Genomic DNA, 11,514 nt, shown 5'->3' with positions numbered 1-11,514 from the left:
CACCTTTCTCTTGTCCTCCTGCCTCTTTCTTTTATACATCTCCCGCTCATTTGCATTTTTTCCCTGCAAAAATCGTCCAAATGCCTCTCTCTTCTCTTTCACTAATAATCTTACTTCTTCATCCCACCTCTCACTACCCTTTCTAATCAACCCACCTCCCACGCTTCTCATGCCGCAAGCATCTTTTGCGGAAGCCATCACTGCTTCCCTAAATACATCCCATTCCTCCCCCACTCCCCTTACCTCCTTTGTTCTCACCTTTTTCCATTCTGTACTCATTCTCTCCTGGTACTTCCTCACACAAGTCTCCTTCCTAAGCTCACTTACTCTCACCACCCTCTTCGCCCCAACATTTTCTCTTCTTTTCTGAAAACCTCTACAAATCTTCACCTTCGCCTCCACAAGGTAATGATCAGATATCCCTCCAGTTGCACCTCTCAGCACATTAACATCCAAAAGTCTCTCTTTCGCGCACCTATCAATTAACACGTAATCCAATAAAGCGCTCTGGCCGTCTCTCCTACTCACATAGGCATACTTATGTATATCTCTCTGTTTAAACCAGGTATTCCCAATCACCAGTTCTTTTTCAGCACATAAATCTACAAGTTCTTCACCATTTCCATTTACAACACTGAACACCCCATGTATACCAATTATTCCCACAACTGCCACATTACTCACCTTTGCATTCAAATCACCCATCACTATAACCCGGTCTCGTGCATCAAAACCACTAACACACTTATTCAGCTGCTCCCAAAACTTGACTCTCATGATCTTTCTTCACATGCCCAGGCGCATATGCACCAATATTCACCCATCTCTCTCCATCAACTTTCAATTTTACCCTTATCAATCTAGAGTTTACTTTCTTACACTCTTTCACACACTCCCACCACTCCTGTTTCAAGAGTAGCGCTACTCCTTCCCTTGCTCTTGTCCTCTCACTAACCCCTGAATTTACTCCCAAGACATTCCCAAACCACTCTCCCCCTTTACCCTTGAGCTTCGTTTCAATCAGAGCCAAAACATCAAGGTTCCTTTCCTGAAACATACTACCTATCTCTCCTTTTTTCTCATCTTGGTTACATCCACACACTATTAGACATCTCAATCTGAGCCTTCGAGGAGGATGAGCACTCCTCACGTGACTCCTTCTTCTGTTTCCCCTTTCAGAAAGTTAAAATACGAGGAGGGGAGGGTTTCTAGCCCCCCGCTCCCTTCCCCTTTGGTCGCCTTCTACGACACGTGAGGAATGCGTGGGAAGCATTTTTTCTCCCCTGTCTCCATATATGTATATATATATATGTGTGTGTGTGTGTGTGTGTGTGTGTGTGTGTGTGTGTGTGTGTGTGTGTGTGAGTGTTGGTGTGTATCTATAAATATCTTCCTTTAGATGGGTAGTCGAGACGAAGGCAGTGCGTTAGTCTGTAAAAAGATGCAGACTTTACGACATGCGAGTAAGTAAGATGTACCTGTAACTGGAGCCGACCTGTGGGTCGGCGTGCGTGTTGCTGACACAGGCAGAACCAAAGGAGGGAATGACTCATGTCTGATCGTCACAAGGAATTTTATCACATACGCAGAGCGCCAGCCACTCCCACTCGACAAAGGTCTTAACAATGGTGACTGGACGGTCGGGCAAATGGTTGCATTTCAGAAAGGTCGTAGTTAACAAATAAGAATAATGCAGCGGGACAGTATGAGACAGCGGTAGACAAAACATATATATTACACCTTTATCGAAAGAGAGCGTCATATTCTTTTAATGCCCATATACATACATCTTTCTATCTATCTATCTATCTATCTATCTATCTATCTATCTATCTAACTATCTATCTATCTATCTATCTATCTATCTATCTATATATATATATATATATATATATATATATATATATATATATATATATATATATATATATATATTTTCTATTTATTTTATTTTGCTTTGTCGCTGTCTCCCGCGCTAGCGATGTAGCGCAAGGAAACACGAAACAATGGCCCAACCCACCCACATACACATGTATATACATACACGTCCACACACGCAAATATACGTACCTATACATCTCAACATATACATGTATATATACACATACAGACATATACATATATACATATGTACATAATTCATACTGTCTGCCTTTATTCATTCCCATCACCACCTCGCCACACATAAAATAACAACCCCCTCCCCCCTCATGTGTGCGAGGTAGCGCTAGGAAAAGACAACAAAGGCCCCATTCGTTCACACTCAGTCTCCAGCTACCATGTAATAATGCAATGAAACCACAGCTCCCTTTCCACATCCAGGCCCCACAGAACTTTCCATAGTTTACCCCAGACGCTTCACTTGCCCTGGTTCAATCCATTGACAGCACGTCGACCCCGGTATACCACATCGTTCCAATTCACTCTATTCCTTGCACGCCTTTCACCCTCCTGCATGTTCAGGCCCCGATCACTCAAAATCTTTTCCACTCCATCTTTCCACCTCCAATCTGGTCTCCCACTTCTCCTCCTTTCTTCCACCTCTGACACATATATCCTTTGGTCAATCTTTCCTCACTCATTCTCTCCATGTGACATAACCATGGACGTATGTATATACATGTGCATGTATATACATGTGGACGTATGTATATACATGTGTATGGGGGTGGGTTGGGCCATTTCTTTCGTCTGTTTCCTTGCGCTACCTCGCAAAAGCGGGAGACAGCGACAAAGCAAAAAAAAGAAAATATATATATATATATATATATATATATATATATATATATATATATATATATATATATATATACATATATATATATTATATCTATTATTATTTTGCTTTGTCGCTGTCTCCCGCGTTACCAAGGGGTAGTGAGTGGTGGGATGAAGAAGTAAGATTATTAGTGAAAGAGAAGAGTGAGGCATTTGGATTATTTTTGCAGGGAAAAAATGCAATTGAGTGGGAGATGTATAAAAGAAAGAGACAGGAGGTCAAGAGAAAGGTGCAAGAGGTGAAAAAGAGGGCAAATGAGAGTTGGGGTGAGAGAGTATCATTAACTTTTAGGGAGAATAAAAAGATGTTCTGGAAGGAGGTAAATAAAGTGCGTAAGACAAGGGAGCAAATGGGAACTTCAGTGAAGGGCGCAAATGGAGAGGTGATAACAAGTAATGGGGATGTGAGAAGGAGATGGAGTGAGTATTTTGAAGGTTTGTTGAATGTGTTTGATGATAGAGTGGCAGATATAGGGTGTCTTGGTCGAGGTGGTGTGCAAAGTGAGAGGGTTAGGGAAAATGATTTGGTAAACAGAGAAGAGGTAGTAAAAGCTTTGCGGAAGATGAAAGCCGGCAAGGCAGCAGGTTTGGATGGTATTGCAGTGGAATTTATATATATATATATATATATATATATATATATATATATATATATATATATATATATATATATATATATATATATATATATATATATATATGCAGAAACTGCAGAAGCTGGTGACTGAGTTTGGTAAAGTGTGTGGAAGAAGAAAGTTAAGAGTAAATGTGAATAAGAGCAAGGTTATTAGGTACAGTAGGGTTGAGGGTCAAGTCAATTGGGAGGTGAGTTTGAATGGAGAAAAACTGGAGGAAGTGAAGTGTTTTAGATACCTGGGAGTGGATCTGTCAGCGGATGGAACCATGGAAGCGGAAGTGGATCATAGGGTGGGGGAGGGGGCGAAAATTTTGGGAGCCTTGAAAAATGTGTGGAAGTCGAGAACATTATCTCGGAAAGCAAAAATGGGTATGTTTGAAGGAATAGTGGTTCCAACAATGTTGTATGGTTGCGAGGCGTGGGCTATGGATAGAGTTGTGCGCAGGAGGATGGATGTGCTGGAAATGAGATGTTTGAGGACAATGTGTGGTGTGAGGTGGTTTGATCGAGTAAGTAACGTAAGGGTAAGAGAGATGTGTGGAAATAAAAAGAGCGTGGTTGAGAGAGCAGAAGAGGGTGTTTTGAAATGGTTTGGGCACATGGAGAGAATGAGTGAGGAAAGATTGACCAAGAGGATATATGTGTCGGAGGTGGAGGGAACGAGGAGAAGAGGGAGACCAAATTGGAGGTGGAAAGATGGAGTGAAAAAGATTTTGTGTGATCGGGGCCTGAACATGCAGGAGGGTGAAAGGAGGGCAAGGAATAGAGTGAATTGGAGCGATGTGGTATACAGGGTTTGACGTGCTGTCAGTGGATTGAATCAAGGCATGTGAAGCGTCTGGGGTAAACCATGGAAAGCTGTGTAGGTATGTATATTTGCGTGTGTGGACGTGTGTATGTACATGTGTATGGGGGGGGGGGTGGGCCATTTCTTTCGTCTGTTTCCTTGCGCTACCTCGCAAACGCGGGAGACAGCGACAAAGTATAAAAAAAAAAAAAAAAAAAAAAAAAAAAAAATATATATATATATATATATATATATATATATATATATATATATATCATCCCTGGGGATAGGGGAGAAAGAATACTTCCCACGTATTCCCTGTGTGTCGTAGATGGCAACTAAAAGGGGAGGGAGCAGGGGGCTGGGAATCCTCCCCTCTTGTTTTTTTTTTTTCTAATTTTTCAAAAGAAGGAACAGAGAAGGGGGCAAGGTGAGGATATTCCCTCAGAGGCCCAGTCCTTTGTTCTCAACGCTACCTTGGTAACGCTGGAAATGGCGAATAGTTTGAAAGAAAGATATATATATATATATATATATATATATATATATATATATATATATATATATATATATATATATATATATATATATATATATATAGAGGGGACGGGAGCGGGGGGCCAGAAATCCTCCCCTCTTGTATTATCTTTCTAAAATGGGAAACAGAAGAAGGAGTCACGCGGGGAGTGCTCATCCTCCTCGAAGGCTCAGAGTGGGGTGCCTAAATGTGTGTGGATGTAACCAAGATGTGAAAAAAGGAGAGATAGGTAGTATGTTTGAGGAAAGGAACCTGGATGTTTTGGCTCTGAGTGAAACGAAGCTCAAGGGTAAAGGGGAAGAGTGGTTTGGGAATGTCTGGGGAGTAAAGTCAGGGGTTAGTGAGAAGACAAGAGCAAGGGAAGGAGTAGCAATACTCCTGAAACAGGAGTTGTGGGAGTATGTGATAGAGTGTAAGAAAGTAAATTCTCGATTAATATGGGTAAAACTTAAAGTTGATGGAGAGAGGTGGGTGATTATTGGTGCATATGCACCTGGGCATGAGAAGAAAGATCAAGAAAGGCAACTGTTTTGTGAGCAGCTGAATGAGTGTGTTAGTGGTTTTGATGCACGAGACCGGGTTATAGTGATGGGTGATTTGAATGCAAGGGTGAGTAATGTGGCAGTTGAGGGAATAATTGGTATACATGGGGTGTTCAGTGTTGTAAATGGAAATGGTGAAGAGCTTGTAGATTTATGTGCTGAAAAAGGACTGATGATTGGGAATACCTGGTTTAAAAAGCGAGATATACATAAGTATACTTATGTAAGTAGGAGAGATGGCCAGAGAGCGTTATTGGATTACGTGTTAATTGACAGGCGTGCGAAAGAGAGACTTTTGGATGTTAATGTGCTGAGAGGTGCAACTGGAGGGATGTCTGATCATTATCTTGTGGAGGCTAAGGTGAAGATTTGTATGGGTTTTCAGAAAAGAAGAGTGAATGTTGGGGTGAAGAGGGTGGTGAGAGTAAGTGAGCTTGAGAAGGAGACCTGTGTGAGGAAGTACCAGGAGAGACTGAGTACAGAATGGAAAAAGGTGAGAACAATGGAAGCTAGGGGAGTGGGGGAGGAATGGGATGTATTTAGGGAATCAGTGATGGATTGCGCAAAAGATGCTTGTGGCATGAGAAGAGTGGGAGGTGGGTTGATTAGAAAGGGTAGTGAGTGGTGGGATGAAGAAGTAAGAGTATTAGTGAAAGAGAAGAGAGAGGCATTTGGACGATTTTTGCAGGAAAAAATGCAATTGAGTGGGAGATGTATAAAAGAAAGAGACAGGAGGTCAAGAGAAAGGTGCAAGAGGTGAAAAAAAGGGCAAATGAGAGTTGGGGTGAGAGAGTATCATTAAATTTTAGGGAGAATAAAAAGATGTTCTGGAAGGAGGTAAATAAAGTGCGTAAGACAAGGGAGCAAATGGGAACTTCAGTGAAGGGCGCAAATGGGGAGGTGATAACAAGTAGTGGTGATGTGAGAAGAAGATGGAGTGAGTATTTTGAAGGTTTGTTGAATGTGTTTGATGATAGAGTGGCAGATATAGGGTGTTTTGGTCGAGGTGGTGTGCAAAGTGAGAGGGTTAGGGAAAATGATTTGGTAAACAGAGAAGAGGTAGTGAAAGCTTTGCGGAAGATGAAAGCCGGCAAGGCAGCAGGCTTGGATGGTATTGCAGTGGAATTCATTAAAAAAGGGGGTGACTGTATTGTTGACTGGTTGGGAAGGTTATTTAATGTATGTATGACTCATGGTGAGGTGCCTGAGGATTGGCGGAATGCGTGCATAGTGCCATTGTACAAAGGCAAAGGGGATAAGAGTGAATGCTCAAATTACAGAGGTATAAGTTTGTTGAGTATTCCTGGTAAATTATATGGGAGGGTATTGATTGAGAGGGTGAAGGCATGTACAGAGCATCAGATTGGGGAAGAGCAGTGTGGTTTCAGAAGTGGTAGAGGATGTGTGGATCAGGTGTTTGCTTTGAAGAATGTATATGAGAAACACTTAGAAAAGCAAATGGATTTGTATGTAGCATTTATGGATCTGGAGAAGGCATATGATAGAGTTGATAGAGATGCTCTGTGGAAGGTATTGAGAATATATGGTGTGGAAGGAAAGTTGTTAGAAGCAGTGAAAAGTTTTTATCGAGGATGTAAGGCATGTGTACGTGTAGGAAGAGAGGAAAGTGATTGGTTCTCAGTGAATGTAGGTTTGCGGCAGGGGTGTGTGATGTCTCCATGGTTGTTTAATTTGTTTATGGATGGGGTTGTTAGGGAGGTAAATGCAAGAGTCTTGGAAAGAGGTTCAAGTATGAAGTCTGTTTGGGATGAGAGAGCTTGGGAAGTGAGTCAGTTGTTGTTCGCTGATGATACAGCGCTGGTGGCTGATTCATGTGAGAAACTGCAGAAGCTGGTGACTGAGTTTGGTAAAGTCTGTGGAAGAAGAAAGTTAAGAGTAAATGTGAATAAGAGCAAGGTTATTAGGTACAGTAGGGTTGAGGGTCAAGTCAATTGGGAGGTGAGTTTGAATGGAGAAAAACTGGAGGAAGTGAAGTGTTTTAGATATCTGGGAGTGGATCTGTCAGCGGATGGAACCATGGAAGCGGAAGTGGATCATAGGGTGGGGGAGGGGGCGAAAATTCTGGGGGCCTTGAAGAATGTGTGGAAGTCGAGAACATTATCTCGGAAAGCAAAAATGGGTATGTTTGAAGGAATAGTGGTTCCAACAATGTTGTATGGTTGCGAGGCGTGGGCTATGGATAGAGTTGTGCGCAGGAGGATGGATGTGCTGGAAATGAGATGTTTGAGGACAATGTGTGGTGTGAGGTGGTTTGATCGAGTGAGTAACGTAAGGGTAAGAGAGATGTGACGAAATAAAAAGAGCGTGGTTGAGAGAGCAGAAGAGGGTGTTTTGAAGTGGTTTGGGCACATGCAGAGGATGAGTGAGGAAAGATTGACCAAGAGAATATATGTGTCGGAGGTGGAGGGAGCAAGGAGAAGAGGGAGACCAAATTGGAGGTGGAAAGATGGAGTGAAAAAGATTTTGTGTGATCGGGGCCTGAACATGCAGGAGGGTGAAAGGAGGGCAAGGAATAGAGTGAATTGGAGCGATGTGGTATACCGGGGTTGACGTGCTGTCAGTGGATTGAATCAAGGCATGTGAAGCGTCTGGGGTAAACCATGGAAAGCTGTGTAGGTATGTATATTTGCGTGTGTGGACGTATGTATATACATGTGTATGGGGGGGGGGGGTTGGGCCATTTCTTTCGTCTGTTTCCTTGCGCTACCTCGCAAACGCGGGAGACAGCGACAAAGTATAAAAAAAAATTATATATATATATATATATATATATATATATGTATATATATATACTCAAAATTTTCTTCACTCCATCTTTCCACCTCCAATTTGGTCTCCCACTTCTCCTGATTCCCTCCACCTCCGACACATATATCCTCTTGGTCAATCTTTCCTCACTTATTCTCTCCATGTGGCCAAACCATTTCAAAACACCCTCTTTTGCTCTCTCAATCACATTCTTTTTATTTCCACACATCCTCTTACCCTTACATTACTTACTCGATCAAACCACCTCACTCCACATATTGTCCTTACACATCTCATTTTCAGCATATCCACCCTACTGCGCACAACTCTATCCATAGCCCACTTCTCGCAGCCATACAACATTGTTGGAACCACTATTCCTTCAAACTTCGAAACATTCTTCAAGGCTCCCAGAATTTTCGGCCCCTCCCCCACCCTATGCTTCACTTCCGCTTCCATGGTTCCATCCGCTGCCAAATCCACTCCCAGATATCTAAAACACTTTACTTCCTCCAGTTTTTCTCCATTCAAATTTACCTCCCAATTGACTTGACCCTCAACCCTACTGTACCTAATAACCTTGCTCTTATTCACTTTTACTCTTAACTTTCTTCTTTCACACAATTTACCAAACTCAGTCACCATCTTCTGCAGTTTCTCACATGAATCAGCCACCAGCGCTGTATCATCAGCGAACAACAACTGACTCACTTCCCAAGCTCTCTCATCCCCAACAGACGGCATACTTGCCCCTCTTTCCAAAACTCTTGTATTCACCTCCCTGACAAACCCATCCATAAACAAATTAAACTAAAATGGAGAAATCACACACCCCTGCCGCAAACCTACATTCACTGACAACCAATCACTCTCCTCTCTTCCTACACGTACACATGCCTTACTTCCTTGATAAAAACTTTTCACTGCTTGTAACAATTTGCCTCCCACACCATATATTTTAAGTACCTTCCACAGAGCATCTCTATCAACTCTATCATATGCCTTCTTCAGATCCATAAATGCTACATACAAATCCATTTGTTTTTCTAAGTATTTTTCACATTCCTTCTTCAAAGGAAACACCTGATCCACACATCCTCTACCACTTCTGAAACCACACTGCTCTTCCCCAATCTGATGCTCTGTACATGCCTTCACCCTCTCAATCAATACCCTCCCATATAATTTACTAGGAATACTCAACAAACTCATACCTCTGTAATTTGAGCACTCACTTTTATCCCCGTTGCCTTTGTACAATGGCACTATGCAAGCATTCCGCCAATCCTCAGGCACCTCACCATGAGTCATACATACATTAAATAACATTACCAACCAGTCAAAAATACAGTCACCCCATTTTTTAGTAAATTCCACTGCAATACCATCCATACCTGCAGCCTTGCCGGCTTTCATCTTCCGCAACGCTTTTACTACCTCTTCTCTGTTTACCAAATCATTTTACCTAACCCTCTCACTTTGCACATCACCTCGACCAAAACACCCTAAATCTACCACTCTATCATCAAACACATTCAACAAACCTTCAAAATACTCACTCCATCTCCTTCTCACATCACCACTACTTGTTATCACCTCCCCATTAGCCCCCTTCACTGAAGTTCCCATTTGCTCCCTTGTTTTACGCACTTTATTTACCTCCTTCCAGAACATCTTTTCATTCTCCCTAAAATTTAATGATACTCTCTCACCCCAACTCTCATTTGCCATCTTTTTCACCTCTTGCACCTTTCTCTTGATCTCTTGTCTCTTTCTTTTATACATCTCCCACTCATTTGCATTTTTTCCCTGCAAAAATCGTCCAAATGCCTCTCTCTTCTCTTTCACTAATAATCTTACTTCTTTATCCCACCACTCACTACCCTTTCTAATCAACCCACCTCCCACGCTTCTGTATAAATATATATATATATATATATATATATATATATATATATATATATATATATATATATATATATATATATATATATATATATATATATATATATATATATATATATATATATATATATATATATATATATATATATATATATATATATATATATATATATATATATATATATATATATATATATATATATATATATATATATATATATATATATATATATATATATATATATATTATATATATATATATATATATATATATATATATATATATATATATATATATATATATATATATATATATATATATATATATATATATATATATATATATATATATATATATATATATATATATATATATATATATATATATATATATATATATATATATATATATATATATATATATATATATATATATATATATATATATATATATATATATATATATATATATATATATATATATATATATATATATATATATATATCATGGAGAAGAATGTAGCTTAGACATTGAAGCTTATTGATACAGTGGTTAAATTGATGAGAACTGCTATTGACGTTTGTGTAAATAAATAATACATTTCCTTTTTCCATAGCCAGAGGTTGAACCATTATGTGACATCCATTTTTCATTCATTTCAAGCTAGAAGTTTCAGTTTTCTAAATTGTTTCTTACATTTTTCATATGTATTTATATGTATGTGTGTGTGTGTATATGTGCGTATGTATGTGTATGTGTGTGTATGTGTATATGTGTATATATATGTATATTATCCCTGGGGATAGGGGTGAAAGAATACTTCCCACGTATTCCTCGCGTGTCGTAGAAAGCGACTAGAGGGGACGGGAGCGGGGGGCCAGAAATCCTCCCTCCTTGTATTAACTTTCTAAAATGGGAAACAGAAGAAGGAGTCACGCGGGGAGTGCTCATCCTCCTCGAAGGCTCAGAGTGGGGTGCCTAAATGTGTGTGGATGTAACCAAGATGTGAAAAAAGGAGAGATAGGTAGTATGTTTGAGGAAAGGAACCTGGATGTTTTGGCTCTGAGTGAAACGAAGCTCAAGGGTAAAGGGGAAGAGTGGTTTGGGAATGTCTGGGGAGTAAATTCAGGGGTTAGTGAGAGGACAAGAGCAAGGGAAGGAGTAGCAATACTCCTAAAACAGGAGTTGTGGGAGTATGTGATAGAATGTAAGAAAGTAAATTCTCGATTAATATGGGTAAAACTGAAAGTTGATGGAGAGAGGTGGGTGATTATTGGTGCATATGCACCTGGGCATGAGAAGAAAGATCATGAGAGGCAAGTGTTTTGGGAGCAGCTGAATGAGTGTGTTAGTGGTTTTGATGCACGAGACCGGGTTATAGTGATGGGTGATTTGAATGCAAAGGTGAGTAATGTGGCAGTTGAGGGAATAATTGGTATACATGGGGTGTTCAGTGTAGTAAATGGAAATGGTGAAGAGCTTGTAGATTTATGTGCTGAAAAAGGACTGATGATTGGGAATACCTGGTTTAAAAAGCGAGATATACATAAGTATACT

The sequence above is a fragment of the Panulirus ornatus genome, chromosome 23, assembly GCF_036320965.1.
Source record: "Panulirus ornatus isolate Po-2019 chromosome 23, ASM3632096v1, whole genome shotgun sequence".
Classification (NCBI taxonomy): domain Eukaryota; kingdom Metazoa; phylum Arthropoda; class Malacostraca; order Decapoda; family Palinuridae; genus Panulirus; species Panulirus ornatus.
Note: the sequence above shows the minus strand (reverse complement) of the source record.